The sequence below is a fragment of the Elaeis guineensis genome, chromosome 15, assembly GCF_000442705.2.
Source record: "Elaeis guineensis isolate ETL-2024a chromosome 15, EG11, whole genome shotgun sequence".
Classification (NCBI taxonomy): domain Eukaryota; kingdom Viridiplantae; phylum Streptophyta; class Magnoliopsida; order Arecales; family Arecaceae; genus Elaeis; species Elaeis guineensis.
In genome coordinates, this window is record NC_026007.2 from 33,277,701 (window position 1) to 33,295,173 (window position 17,473).

Genomic DNA, 17,473 nt, shown 5'->3' on the forward strand with positions numbered 1-17,473 from the left:
CTCTTCAAAAGGAGGTGTGGGCCTGCTGGTTGAAGTGCCTAGAAACTTTAGGAAAGGCTCTTTTAAATAAGCATAAGGTTTGAATCCTATTCAAAACCAAACAACTACTTCATACAAGTCCTATTTATATTAAGAATTCTTATTCCTTTAGTTATTTGACTCCCTTTAGAAGATCTTTTAGGCGCCAACTATTAGAGACTTTGCACCCACAAAAACACACCCAACATGGCACCTATGGGACGCCCATAATGGTTTCACATGTCCTCTAATAGGTGGACACACCCAACTTGATCAAATCATGTGGCACCCAATGAAAACTATCAAGAAAATTAATTAAGGACTTGAACCCTTAATTCATTTGATCCAAAGGCTTAGGCACTGAATAATTAGAGCCTAATAAATCTAATTCATTTAGGTTATTAGCAGGTAATCAAATTTGAATTAATCTTATCAAATAAGAAATTCAAACGTAAAGAGAAAATTGGATTCAACTATATGCTAGCAAGGTTATCCTGAACCTAATAGGATTTTTCTAAACCCAATTGAGACTTCATAAACCTAATTGCTTATTTCAGATTTAATCCCTTTGTTGTGTGACCCCATAGGTTCCATTCTATCTGGTAATAAGATATACAATGATCTCTATCATAGTATCATTGAAATTCTTTTTAGTGCATCGGAATAATTTCACTCTAACTCATCAGAGATTGTCGATCCTGAGCAATCCAAGTGAGCTCTTATAATCCATCAGTGACACCTAGCAGTATGTAGTGGCAATCTAGTAGAATCGAAAAAGAACCTCAAGATATAGTTCACGTGTTATTCAGTCCTTCTATCATGAGTCCCGACTAGATGGTAGGTCATGGATAAATCATCAGATCTTATCATCAGTCATATGATAGATCTAATTAGCTCAAGTCCAATTGTGATCTTTATGAAAACTCTTTTCCATCAATAATGCTGTTGTGGCCATTTTCGGATTTAGCCTCTCGAATCCCATAAGACTACTCCTTTCTATCAAGGTCGATAGATTCTATTTAGATGTGCACCCTACTCTTATAGTGGACCAACGATCGTCAGCATCCACTACAAGAGCTCATTAAGATCATATTAATGTATCAGTCAAACTCTATCAGCCTCACTGCGAGTAGTCATACCATCACAAATCAAAGGACCATTCACATAACTACAGCATCGAGATAATTACTGACGATCGAGTAGAAATCTAAGTGATCTCTCGTATGGTCACGCTCAGTACTAGTTGTTCTCTAACAACTATCCACACTCATCACTCAGTATTTCTACACTGTAGATCAGAGACTCATGTACCCCGAAGGAAGCGATCTGTATGCCAGTCTGATCAGATCGATCACCATCCTCATGATGATACTATGACCGAGAGTATTTAGAAATTAAATATATATCTTTAATTCTCAACACTTTGAGAATATGTATCGAAATATTAATTCCATGGATGATTCAAGGACACATCACTCTTGAATGAAAATTAAACTTATTCTTTTATTGATCAAATCAATGTATTAAGTATAAAATTATATTCTAACTTTATTACGATGTGTCGTCATATTGGCTTCTAAAATATACATCTAACATCCTGAACCTAATAGAGTTTCTCTAAACCCAATTAAGACTTCATAGACCCAATTGCTTATTCCAGATCTAATCCCTTTGTTGTGTGACCCCATAGGTTCAATTCTATCTGATAGTGAGATATACAATGATCTCTATCATAGTATCATTGAAACTCTTTTTAATGGGTCAGAATAATTTCACTCTAACTCATCAAGGATTGTCGATCCTGAGCAACCCAAGTGAGCTCTCACAATCCACCGGTGACACCTAGCAGTATGTAATGGCAACCCAATAGAACCAAAAAAGAACCTCAAGGTATAGTTCATGTATGATTCAGTCTCTTTATCATGAGTCCCGACTAAATGACAGGTCATAGATAAATCGTCAAACCTCATCATTAGTCATATGACAGATTCGATCAGCTCAAGTTCAATTGTGATCCTTATGGAAACTCTTTTTCATGAATCACATTACTGTGGCCATAGACTCTTTAACTTAGCCTCTCAAATCCCATAAGACAACTCTTTTCTATCAAGATCGATAGATTTCATCTTGATACGCATTCTATTCCTATAGTGGACTAACTGTCACCAATATCTACTATAAGGGCTCATTGAGACTATGTTTATGTGTCAGTCAAACTCCAACAGCCTCACTGCGAGTAATCATACCATTGCTGGTCAAAAGATCATTCACACAGCTATAGCATTGAGACACTCACTAACGATTGAGTAGAAATTCAAGTAATTTTTTATATGGTCACGTTCAGTACTAGTTGTTCTTTAACAACTATCCACACTCATCGCTCAGTATCTCTACACTGTAGTCCAGAGACTCATCTATCTCAAATGAAGCGATCTATGCACCGATCTATGCACCGATCTATCTGGATTGATCACCGTCTTCATGATGATACTATGACTGAGAGTATGTAGGAATTAAATATATATCTCTAATTCTCAATACTTTGAGAATGTGTATCAAAATGTTAATTTCATAGACGATTCAAGGATACATCACTCTTGAATAAAAATTTAACTTACCTTTTTATTGATCAAATCAATGTATTAAGTATAAAATTGTGTCCTAGCTTTATTACAATGTGTCAGCCATATTGGCTTCTAGGACATATATCTATCTCCCACTTGGGCTAAAGTCAATTGGCCACTAATCTAAGTCCCATCCTCTCAAGGTAGACTTTCATTTTTGGCTGGCTCAATTACTTTGTCAGTAGATCTGTCATGTTATTGGTGGAGTCTACTCTTCACACCTCGACATATTTTTTTTCGAAGTAGTTGCATATAATATGATACCGTCGTTCGATGTGCTTTGATTTCTGATGAGATCTCGACTCCTTAGCAAGTGCTATGGCTCTATTTTTATCACAGTAAAGTGGTATGGCATCTGATATCATAACCTCAAGTTTTGCAATAAATTTTTTGAACCAGAAGCCTTCCTTTGCAGTATCCAAAGCAGCGACATATTCAACCTCTATGGTCGAATCTGCTATGATAGGTTGCTTGAAACTCTTCCAGCTGACTATGCCATCATTGCATACGAACACATATCCTAACATAGACTTTTTATTATCAGGATCAGATATGAAATCTAAATCAGAATACCCCTCGATTCGCAACTCAGAATCTCTTCTAAAGATCAAGAATAAATTCTTAGTTCTTCTCAAGTACTTAAGGATATTCTTCACAGCTATCTAGTGCTCCTCTTCTAGATTTGACTGATACCTGCTCGTGACACTCACAGTAAGGACAATATCAGGTCGAGTACACAGCATGGCATATATGAAGCTTCTTATGGCTAAGGCATAAGGAATCCTACTCATGTGCTGAACTTTTTCAGACGTGGTTGGACACATCATCTTGGAAAGATGAATACCATGCCTAAGAGGTAAAAGTCCTCTTTTAGAGTTTTTCATACTGAATCTCTTCAGTATTTTCTCTATGTACTGCTTTTGTGACAGGTCTAACATCTTTTTAGGTGAAAGAAAGCGTGATGGGTGATGTGAATATATTTTTAAAAATTTTACAATGGAATATACATAGATTAAATAATTTAATCTATAATGCATGCATAGATCAAATCTAAATCATCATATAGGATCTATGACATGAACTAATATGCATGTATGCACATTTGAAATCTAAAATTCAGTAAGTACAGGTATATCTAATCTTTATTTAGATCATTTTTAAAAATTAGGTGAATACAAAATTTCATACCTGAGCATGGGTAGCAGATCACCACATTTGAAATTTATGGTAGATAGTTTTTTATGATACTTGACAGCCGCACACGCATCCGACCTCTATGAGTATCCACACAAAGTCCTCATGCTGATCGATCTCCTCGAGAGTGCTAGCTCGCGAAGACACCATCCATTGGCTGATTTGAGAGAAACATGATGAAAATAAAGAATAAAGAGACCCTCTCCTTTTCTTTTTGGATCCATGCATTTGATCTCTATGATAGAGATCAAGAGAAGAACCCTTTCTTCTCAATTTCTCACGTATTAGAGAAAATATTTCTCTCTTCCTTTCACATCCTTAAGAAAAACTTTTTTTCTCTAATTTTCTATGATGAAAATAAGATCTAATCTAATTTTTTATGCTAAAAATTATATAAAATCTTGAGATCTACAAAAATCCAAAAGAAGGATCCAAGAGAAGAACTGTTCTTCTCTCTTCTTCTCTCTTTTTCTTCTTGATCTAGAACTCTAGGAAGCCCCAAATACCCAATCAGATTTTTTTGATATTTTTTTTATAAATTTTTATGTGAAAAATTAGATCTAATTTAATTTTTATCTTTAAAAAAAAAAAAATCTGAAAGAAGAACTTCTTCTTCTTCAAGGTTGCGCACAAGAAAGAAGATCTATCTTCTTCCTTGATCTAGAACTCCAAGAAGCCCCAAACGTCCAACTAGATTTTTTTGATATTTTTTTTCTAAGTTTTTATATTAAAAATTAGATCTAATCTAATTTTTATCTTAGAAAAAAATAAAAAAAAAATCTGAAAGAAGAACTTCTTCTTCTTCAAGGCTGCGCACAAGAAAAAAGACCCCTCTTCTTCCTTCTCTTTCTGTTGTTGGGAAGAACTTTTTTTCTCTAATTTTTTTTATTGTAAAACCAGCAGAGATGCCTCTCTTTGATGCTCAAAAATTAGCAACAAAAGATTTTAAAAATCTTTCAAGAAGGGAGGAGAAGTGGAGAGACAAGATGCATGAGATATGGGGCATCCAACTCTGGGACGCCCCCTTCTTCCTTGATCGTTTTGGGCAACAAGAAAGAGGAGAAGGGATGCCTATTTTTCATGAAAGAAAGAAAGAGGGTGTGGCTCATATGGGGCATGGAGAATTTTCATATGAAGAGAGGTGTGGAGGCGTGGAGGATTTTATATCACATGGGTTGTCAAGTTGGTTAAGTTCTATTCTAAATAGGATTTAAGATCTTGATCAAATTCTAAGTAATTTTTGGACCCAATCCCAACTAATTTAAGAATTAGTTATAACAAACTAACTAATTAGATCCTAGCTCAATTATTAGGCTCTAATTAAATTTGTAATTAGTTAGATTAAAATCTCATTGATCTAGAGATTGATTCTTGATAGATATCAGGGAAGCTATTTGATAATAGAGCTTGATCCAATCAAGCCTATTATCCAATAGGGTTTGATCCAATCAAAATCTATATAAAATAATTTTATATTCATGCATCCCTGAGATCAATTGGAACAAGTCCTATTATTCAATAGGGATGCATCCAATCAATCCAAAACCAATCTAATTGAATCCAATTCAAGTAGATCTAATTCAATCCCCATTGCTTAATCAAATTGAACCAATTAACAATCATATTGTTAATCAATTATTCCTCTAATTTATCAACCATTAGTAAATTATTTATTGCAACCTTTGTATAGGATTAATCATCAATCAAATTGATAATTAAACCCTTCAATAATTTATAATCATCGATCAGCTATTTGATCAGATAAGTACTTCTTTGTGTGTGATCCCATAGGTTCGAACCTAAGTCGGTAGTACAAGAATAATTTTTGTGCTAATCGAATCGATGTAACCATCTAGCAATGAGATCCGACGTCCGGATAGATCGAATGTATGCCCAGCAATACTCTAGAACCCATGTGGATATAGTTACCATATAATTCATCCCTTTGACACTTGATGCTCAAAGACAACTTTGGGTTAAACTGTCAACCCAGGAAGAGTGGTCCACATTGTGTTTCAACCTTAAAAATTTTGTAACTCCTCACTAGGACTACTTTAGCTAAAATTTTGCTGAATTGAAATACAGTGATTCATCATCTTCAATTTTACTTGGAGCGGTCAATCTCATCTTGACTCGCACTCAGACTTCACAAGTACTTGACTGTACCCAAAAATCTTTCATCACCGAATTAGAAATTCGGATAGTCCGGTACCAAAGCACAGTGAGTTGCTTGCAAATCATCGAGGTAGCCTCAGGTCAGAAGGACACATATACCCATATCCTATCAAAACAATCTTTGACAGCAGAGTGCTCTGAAAGTGATCACACTCAGTGAAATGTACTCTTACATATCACCCGTATACCATACCTGTGTCACCACACATCTTGGTTAAGAGGATAACCAACTAATATGGCACACAATAACCTATACTCGATACAATTATCATCTTTGTAATAATTATATCATTTGGTTGTGAACAAGATTTAAGAACCACATGATAAATCTTCCTTTATCATTTTAGTAGTAGTTCTAAGGACTTCATTATAATATATGAGTTCTATTTTGGAAGATATTTTCCTTATGATGAATCTACTATATAATATTTATCATTTTATAATTCATATACTTGTATGGAGCACAATCATCTATAATCTAGATGATTGACTTGAGGACATATTTTCTAACAACTCTCACTTGGACTAAAGCCAATCAGATCGATATCAAATATCCATCTTTCATTTGAGATCATCGAACTCATTAGATCCGATTGCTCTAGTCAATGAGTCGGTCAAGTTCTCCTTTCAAGCGATCTTTCAAAGGTCGACTTTATTTCGATCTTATCAAACAAGGTGATTACAATGCAGAAAGTGTTTGATTCACAGATGGAACATCAGTTCTTCAGCTTGAGCTATGGCTCTAGTAGTGCTGTTAATACAGAAGGACTGGACCATCAATGGAGGGTGCCTTTCCAAGCTCGCTAATGAACTTTCATAACTAAATAACTTCTTTATTAGCATCAAATATCGTAAAGAACTCCGTATTGTAAATAAAACTGACTACTAAATACTGTATGGAATATTTCCAGCATGTCGCTCATCTTTTTAGGATAAAAATACAATCTGACACAACTTTGTCATTCCCTTTCGACTAGAAATTAGAATCAGTATTCCACAAATTTTAAGTCAGATTCTCCATAAACGAGCCATTAATCCTTAGTATTTCATAAATATTTAAGGATGATTCTCATAACCTTCCAAACTTTTATGGAGAACAGAGATGACAACCAAGCTTTTATTCTCTGTAACGTAGGGATGTCATTCTCGATTAAGAGAATTTTATCCAAACAGTGCAAAGAATGGTTTTACAGAACTATTAGTCTATTTATACATATAGGATTCTGCTTCATTCTTAACGAAGTATGTTCAAAACATATATTCTAACTCTGAGAAGCTTGATTTAATCCGAATGGACTTGAGGATTGTCATAAGGAAATAGTCTTGTCATAGTCAACACTATAACTTTGATGAAATTTTTTGGCAATCAGACAGAATTAATAGGTCTCTACCTTTCCGTCTGTGCCTCTTATCCATCTGAAATCCACTCACACCCTATGGATCTTACCCCTTCAGGTGAATTAACGAATGTTTATACATCATCGATCTTTGATAGACTTTATTTTAGATTTAATGACTCCAAGCTACTTCTCAAAGTTAGATCTCTGTACAGTATCCATATGGGAGATCAAATCCCCATCCCAAACTTAGAAACTGAAGTATCTGTTTGGTTGATATGGTACTCTACCATATCTACTCTAAGATGCCTTTACATTGGGCTCTGGATTTGACCTAATCAACTCTGATTCTGTTGGTTTGTGTTAGAGTCGGTTTCTCTACCTATCAAGCTTCACCAAGCTTGCTCTTAATGGCATCAGTTCTTTCACTAAGGAACTTCTTTTCCAAAAAGAATGCCTTAAGATTTATGAACATCTCATATCCATCTGAAAGGTAGAAGAAATATACCTAAAATAATATTTATCAGATCAAGATCCAAGCTAGTCGGTTTGTGAATATTTCATAAAGTTTGACATCCCAAATGTCAAAGTAAAAAAGTATCAAATTACCCAAGTCCATATCCCATATGAAGTTATTGGTGATCGATTTGCTCAGAATGTTCTCGAGCACATATCAAGTAGTCTATAAAACATAATCTCAGGCAGACCAGCAAACCCCACAGTGGATCAAACCATGTCTAATAAAGTTTGATTTTTTCTTTCAAATATATTTTTAAATAGTGATGTTCTAGGAGAGGTCCATTAAGAGAAAATCTAATTTTCTCCTAGATATGTCAAAAACTTACTATAAAGATATTCACTTCATCGATCAAACTGATTAGTTTTAATATTCTTTGCAGTTTATTTTTTCTACCTAATTATAAAATTATTTGAATATTTCAATCAACTCAAATTTGTGCTTCATAAGCAAGATGCACCCATGCCAAGATAGGTCGTCAGAGATTTTAATGAAGTAGTAAAGCTCTCTTCTGGTACTTATATTCATGAATGCAAATACATCAATATGTATCAAACTCAGAACATCACTGGCTCATTCATCCTTTTCAATAAAAGATGAATAAGTCAACTATACCAAAAGCAGGCTTCAATGATATTGTCTAATCTAGGGTGCTAGTTAAAAGTATACTTTACACTAACAGGCTATGGTACTGAGTTTATGTCATTTTTAATTGTCTACTTATTATTGTAGTATCATTCATAATGATATTACAACAATCATACTTATTGACACCATCAATAAGATTGAACAATAGTGACAATCACTTGAAATGACATCTTCAGAACTGAAAACAAGCTCAACGATTCCTGATGTTAAGACTGGAACAAACTTTCATGTCTTACATTTAGGAGTCTCTTGTCATTTTCAAACCTTCTACTATCCTGAAGTCTTTTGTAACTATTTGCAAACATGACTTGCGCTATCGGTATCCTATACCCAGATAGTAGTATTATCAATAGAGAAACTTCAAAGAATTATCATATAACTATCTTGACCAATAATTATTTACTGATTTTTCTTTTAAGCCTGTTTGGGTTAGCCTGAGATTTCTTGATTAATTTACTCAAAAACTATATTCAACTTCTGATACTGGCTATTGAAGTTAGGTCTGATAACACTGTCTAGCAGTGAAGAGAGCGATTATTTTTCGACCATTTCTAAAAAGAAAATAATTAACCTATTAGTATATAAATTATTTTAAGTCTAAAGACTTGGACTTTAGTCTAAAAGTTCTCCTACTATTTTATATGAATTGGTAGCCTCTACCTTTAATCCGAGGAATTACTTTAATTTCTTAATGGGTGCTAGAATCCACACAGACTGCATTTAGGTCCGAGTGTGGCTCGGCCAATCCTAGTGCATCCATGGGTAGGTTTACAATCAATTATTTCTCCAAACAATTTTTAGCAATCAGATTTTATCCCAGACATCCCTTCATCAGGCGTGTGGTGCCTCCATTGAAAATTCTAGTTAGGATCAATCATTAATATGACAACATCAAGTGCATCCAACAAAATATATGTCCAGGCCTGAGTGTGGCTCGATCAATTTGAGCATTGGTTTGAAGGTACAACAACATGGTCATATGATGAATGATAATTCTAATACGTAATAGACACCAGACGTGTGGTGCCTCCAATGCCTATTTGAAATATTGGTCTCATTATCACATACCTTAATGGGGGGCTATGATCTAATTATCCCCATAACTAGCTCATTCTATGGACCTAATAATTTAAAAGATTTGGTTAATATATCTTAGAGGACATCAGTCGACCTACACGTTATTATCCTCCCACTGACTTCGCCAAATCATGAGAAGGATTAGTGACTAGTGGGTCCAACCGGCATGTCATAGATCCTCCCACTGACTTTACCAAGTCATGAGAGGGATTAGAGACAAGTCGATCCAGAGCACCTAAATCAATCATACTGATTAACCTTAACAATATGGACCAACTCGAGTCACCTAGCGATCTAATCAGCCTAATGACTCGGGCTCAACCTTTGAGCCTGAATCAAGGTCTATTTGGTTTGATCAAAGATATGGACTCGATCAACTACAACTATTATTTTTGATCTAGAGTACCCTTGATCTAATCTAAATCAACTATTGGTTAGATTAGATCAACTACTTTTTTTAGTCCATTAAGTCTTTGATTCTAACTTAGGTCTAACCCAATTAAAAGGATCTGATTTGAGTTATCCTATGCCCTATGTTTTATGCAATGTCATTGATCTTTCATCATAATTTTAGATCTAAAATATATTTTTTAATTCTTAATTAAGTATAGCATCAACATGGATTAAGGTTATGAAATAATTTCTTATATAAACCTTTTACATTAAATCATAAAATCTTTTAGATCAAATCTAAATTTTTATGATTTTCAATCAAAGTAATTTTGATGAATCAAGATTAGATGTAACTAATTTTTTCACAACTTGTATCACATACAACAACACCTAGGATTTCAAGATCTAGGGTTTTGCAAGAAAGTAAATTTTTTTTTTTCGCTTTCTTCTTCATGGGACCTCACAGTGGCACCCCTACATGCCATGAAGATCACTCCATTGAATGAGAAGAGAAGATTATATAACCCTACTTGTTCTTATGACCAGACGACCTGGTGATTACCCAATCTGAGTACTTTGCTACTCAGAACATCTAATCTTATTCATATATCATATATGTAAAAATTTAGATCAAATCTAAATTGTATTAGATCTGATTTTATATTAGATCATATCTAAAATTAGATCATAACACATCTCATGCATTGCTAAATCTAGATTTCAACTCTACATGCATATATGTTCATGTCATAACGAACCTGGCTCTGATACCATTTGAAAGGAAGCATGGTGGGTGATGTGCATGCATTTTTAAAAATTTTATAGTGAAATATACATAAATTAAATAATTTAATCTATAATACATGCATAGATCAAATCTAAATCACTATACATGATCTATGACATGAACTAATATGTATGTATGCACATCTGAAATCTAAAATTCAGCAAGTACAGAATATATCTAATCTATATTTAGATCATATCTAAATATTAATTGAATATAAAACTTCATACCTGAGTACGGATAGTAGATCACTGCATATGAAATTCATGGTAGATAGTTCTTCATGATGCTTGGCAGCCGCACACGCATCCGACCTCTATGGATATCCACACGAAGTTCTCGTGCTGATCGATCTCTCCGAGAGTGCTAGCTCATGAAGACACCATCTATTGATTGATTTGAGAGAAATATGATGAAAATAAAGAATAAAGAGACCCTCTCCTTTTCTTTCTGGATCCATGCATCTGATTTCTATAATAGAGATCAAGAGAAGAATCCTTTCTTCTCAATTTCTCAAGCTTTAGAGAGAACATTTCTCTCTTCCTTTCGTGCCCTTAAGAAGAGCTTTTTTTCTCTAATTTTTTATGATAAAAATTAGATCTAATCTAATATTTTATGCTAAAAATTATATGAAATCTTAAGATCTAAAAAAATTCAGAAGAGGGATCCAAGAGAAGAACTATTCTTCTCTCTTCTTCTTCCTTTTTCTTTTTGATTTAGAACTCTAGGAAGCCCCAAACATCCAACCAAATTTTTTTAATATTTTTACTCTAAATATTTATATAAAAAATTAGATCTAATCTTATTTTTATCTTTAAAAAAAATAAAAAAAAATCTGAAAGAAAAACTCCTTCAAGGCTGCGCACAAGAAAGAAGATCCATCTTCTTCCTTGATCTAGAACTCTAAGAAGCCCCAAATATCCACCCAGATTTTTTTGATATTTTTTATCCAAATCTTCATATTAAAAATTAGATCTAATCTAATTTTTATTTTGAAAAAAAATAAAAAAAAATATGGAAGAAGAATTTTTTCTTCTTCAAGGTGGCGTACAAAAATGAAGATCCTTCTTCTTCCTTCTCTTTCTCTCATTCGGAAGAACTTTTCTTCTTCAATTTTTTTTGCTGTAAACCCAGTAGAGAAGTCTCTCTTTGATGCTCAAAAAATAGCACCAAAAGATTTCAAAAATCTTTCAAGAAGGGAGGAGAAGAGGAGAGACAAGATGCATGAGATATGGGGCGTCCAACTCTTAGACTTCTCCTTCTTCCTTGATCTTTTTGGGTGACAAGAAAGAGGAGAAGGGATGCTTATTTTTCATGGAAGAAAGAAAGGGGGCACGGCTCATATGGGGCATGGAGAATTTTCACATGAAGAGAGGTGTGGAGGCGTGGAGGATTTTATATCAAATGGGTTGTCAAGTTGGTTAAGTCCTATTCTAAATAGAATTTAAGATCTTGATCAAATTCTAACTAATTTTTGGACCCAATCCTAACTAATTTAGAAATTAGTTATAACAAACTAACTAATTAGATCCTAGCCCAATTATTAGGCTCCAATTAAATTTGTAATTAGTTAGATTAAAACTCTATTGATCCAGAGATTGATTCTTGATGGATATCAGGGAAGCTATTTGATAATAAGACTTGATCCAATCAAGCCTGCTATCCAATAAGATTTGATCCAATCAAAATATATGTAAAATAATTTCATATTCATGCATCTCTGAGATTAATTAGAACAAGCCCTATTATTCAATAGAGATGCATTCAATCAATCCAAAACCAATCTAATTGAATCCAATTCAATTAGATGTAATCCAATCTCCATTGCTCAATCAAATTGAGTCAATTAACAATCATATTGTTAATCAATTATTCCTCTAATTTACCAATCATTAGTAAATTATTTATTGCAACCTTTGCATAGAATTAATCATTAATCAAATTGATAATTAAATCCTTCAATCATTCATAATCATCGATCAGCCATTTGATCAGATAAGTACTTCTATGTGTGTGACCTCATAAGTTCGAACCTAAGTTGGTAGCATAAGAATAATTTCTGTACTAATTGATGTAACTATCTAGTAATGAGACCCAACATCCGAATAGGCTGAATGTATGTCCAGCAATACTCTAGAAGCCATGTGGATATAGTTATCGTATAATTCATCCCTTTGACACTTGATACTTAAGGATAACTTTGGATTAAACTGTCAACTTAGGAAGAGTGGTCCACATTGTGTCTCAATCCTAAAAATTATGTGACTCCTCACTAGGATTACTTTAGCCAAAATTTTGCTGAATTGAAATACAGTGATGCATCATCTCTAATTTTACTTGGAGCGGTCAATCCCATCTTGACTCGTACTCAGACTTCACAAGTACTTGATTGTACCCAAAAATTTTTCATCATCAAATTAGAAATTTGGATAGTCCGGTATCAAAGCACAGTGAGTTGCTTACAAGTCACCGAGGTAGTCTCAGATCAAAGAGACACATATACCCATATCCCATCAAACCAACCCTTGACAGTAGAGTGCTCCGAAAGTGGTCATGCTTGGTGAAATGTACTCCTACATATCACCTGTATGCTATATCCGTATCACCACATATCTTGGTTAAGAGGACAACCAACTAATATGGCACATAACAACCTACACTCGATACAATTATTATCCTCATAATAATTGTATCATTTGGCCGCGAGCAGGATTTAAGAACCACATGATAAATCTTCTTTTATCATTTTGGTAGTAGTTCTAAGGATTTCATCATAATATATGAGTTCTATTTTGGAAGATGTATTCCTTATGATGAATCTGCCATATAATATTTATCATTTTATAATTCATATACTTGTATAGAACACAATCATCTACAATCTAGATGATTGGCTTTAGGACATATTTTTCAACATTAGATCTATCCCTATAGACTTTTATTTCAAGAATATAAGATGCTTCCCCTAGGTCTTTCATGGAGAATTCTTTGGACAACCATCTTTTTATCGAGGTCAATATGAAAATATTATTTTCAATGAGGAGAATATCATCCATGTACAATACGAAGAATATTATTGTGCTCCTACTGACCCTTTTATATACATAAGATTCCTCTTCATTCTTGATGAAATCAAATGATTTGATCGTATTATCAAAATGATGATTCTAACTTCGAGGAGCTTGCTTTAATCTGTATATGGACCTTTACAACTTGCAGACTCTGTGATCACCATCACCAGATGTGAAACCCAAAGACTACTCCATATAAATAACTTTCTCAAGATATCCATTCAGAAAAGCAGTTTTCACATCCATCTGTCAGATTTTATAATCATTATAAGCTGTAATAGTAAGTAGAGCGCGGATGGATTTCGGCATGACTACAGACGAAAAGAATTTTTGATAGTCAATACTCTCATGCTGGCTATAACTTTTTACCACAAGCCTAGCTTTATAGGTCTCTACTTTACCATCGGCACCTATTTTTCTTTTGTAAATCTATTTACACCCAATGGATACTATATCCTCAAATGGATCCACTAAAGTCCATACTTGATTTGAATGCATCGAGTCAATTTCAGATTTTATTGCATCTAACAATTTCTTACAATCGATGTCAGACATCGCCTCGTCAAAGATATGGAGATCATCACCATGATCCTTATCTCTCATAAAGAATATTTTCTTTACTTTCTCCGTAAGCATACCCATGTACCTTTCAGAAGGTCGGAAGATCTTGTTAGATCTTTGAGGTGGTAGAGGAACATCAACTACTGGCTCATGAATAATGGATTCTTGAGGATCTATAGCTCTTTACTCTTCAGAGACCTTCTCTTCAAGCTCAACTAACCTCCCACTGCCACCATCCTGGATAAACTATTTTTCTAAGAATATGATGTTTCGACTCACAATCACATTGTGATCTTATGAAAAGTAGAAGTAGTATCCCATTGATTCTTTTGGATACTCTATAAAATGAGCTATTACAGATCTAATCTCCAATTTATCAGTCATTTATCTTTTGACATAGGTCGGACATCTCCAAATCTTAAGATAACCTAGACTTGACTTCTTACCATACCATATTTCATAAGGTATGGTAGGAATGGATTTTGATGGAACCCTATTCAATAGGTGAATTGCGGTTAATAAGGTATGTCCCCAAAGATATAAGGGTAGATCAGTGAAGCTCATCATGGACCTGGCCATATCTAATAGGGTACTATTCCTCCTTTTAGATACCCCTTGAGCTAAGATGTTCCAAGAGGAGTCCATTGAGAGATTATGCCATTGTTCTTAAGATATTTAAAAAATTTCTGACTAAGGTATTCACCTCTTCGATTAGATCGAAGAACCTTAATGGGCTTGCCTATTTATTTTTCTACTTCATTTTTGAATTTTTTGAAACTTTTCAAAGGCTTCAGATTTGTGTTTCATCAGATACACATACCCATACCTAGACAAATCATCAGTAAAAATAATGAAGTAGCTATAACCATCCCTGACCTGCACATCAAATGGCTCACATACATCAGATGTACCTGGACAAATAACTAGTGGTCCTTTCCCCATATCTTATAAAGGGTAACTTGGCCATTTTTTCTTGAAGGCAAGATTCACAAGCTGGATACGACTCTGGATGAAGAGAGCCAAGGATTCTATCTTTTTTCGATTTGTTTATCCTATCCTCTCTAATATGGCCTAGTCTATGATGCCACAAGTGCTTCTGGTTAATTTCATCTCTAGATTTTTTTGACTTACGGCACTCACTATTTGCTCGTTCAAATTCACATTCGCATCAACATACAAATGATATAGACTGTCAATTAAAAGATAATATGTAACTAATTTATTTTATAAATAAATAAAATAAAAGTCTTTATTGAAATTAAGTTCAAAACCTTCCTATGCTAGCACAGACACGAAAATCAAATTCTGACTAGCTACAGAAACAAAATAACAGTCTTTTAAATCTAATCTAAAACTCGATGGTAATCGAAGAGGATAAGTACCAACGACTTCTGCAGCAACTTTTGCTCTATTGCTGATCTGAAGGATCATGTCATCTTTCCTTAATCTTCAATTTTTTATTAGACCCTGCATTAAGATACATATATGAGCACTCGAACTAGAGTCTAACATCCAACTAGAAGTAAAAGAAATCATAAGATTAGATTCAATTACAAGCATACTTTTTGGAGATTTATCACCCTTCTTGGTCTTTAGGCTCTCCAAGTAGAATAGACAGTTCCTCCTCCAGTGACCTTCGGCATCACAGTGGAAATACTTTTTCTTTGCTTCAGCCTTCTTTGGAACATCTTTCTTTGGCTTGCTCTATTTCTTCTGCTTCTTAGTAGATTTATTTTTCTTCTTCCAACTAGACTTTCTCTTGAAAGAAGTTCGCTCCATAATGAGAACAGTGGCCCTTGAATTCTTCAAGGTTCCTTCCATAGTGACCAACATATTGACCAGTTCAGATATAGTGCAATCGAATTTGTTCCTATGAAATTTTATAATAAATTGACTATATAAACTCATAAGGGATTGAAGGATCAAATCTATCTGTAATTTCTTTTGCATATCAAGTCTGAGCTTTTCAAGCTCCTTAATATCCTTGATCACTATCATACAGTGCTCATGGACTGACTGTCCTTCATGCATCTTCAAATTGAAGAGTCTTTTGGATACTTCAAAGTGTATTGTATGGCTCTGCTCACCATACAACTCTTGTAGGTGAGTAATCATAGCCTTGACAATGGGCATATACTCATGCTGACTCTATAACTCATTTGACATAGATGCTAGTACATAGCACTTGAATCGACTGTCTTCATCTATCCACTTTTCATAAGCAGCTCTTTGCTCAGCAGTAGGTGTGAAAAAATTCAGTGTAGGGGTAAAATGGTAATTTTAAAATTTTTTCAAAATTATGATTTTATAATGAAAAAATATTAATTAATCTAATTAATTAACGTAAATTTATCCTACACTAGGATCTAAATATGATATATAGCATGCATGCATTTAAATTTGAAATTCAAATAGTAAATACTTTACTATAATGTGTTCAGAACACAATACCATTATGCGGGTAGTAGATCGTCGCAATCTGATCATCGTTGGGAGAGTCTGATCATCGTGACGTAGCCACACAGTGTGTCTGGCCTCTGTGGATCATCCACATGAAGCTTCCGATCTGATCGACTCCTCACGAGTGCTAGCTCATTGTAGAACCCTTTTGACGGTCGATGCTGATCGAACTCCTTCGATCGATGTCTGTCAATTCTTTGGATGCTCCGGATCGTCAACAGACATGCTTGAGAGGATATTGAAGATCTTTCTGAGATTTTGTGGGCTCACGATACTCGTAGCTCACTTTCTCACTTCCCGAACCCCAGGCTAAAATTCTAGGGAACTCACCGAAAACCTTGCACCCACTTTTCTTTCTTTTCTTTCTTTTTCTCTTGGAAGGATATGGACTTCCTTCTCACGCACAAGACTTTTCACACCTCAAAATTTTTCTCCAAAAATCTTCTTCTTGCATGCCCCACTCTTCTCCTCCTTTTATAACAATGTCAAACGTCTTATCCAAAAGAAAGGATAAAGATGAGTAATTGCACATTTGAATTCAAATCAAATTTTGAATTCAAATGGACACCAACTCATCCCTTATCCACTAAAGGCATGAGGTGTGGCTTAAA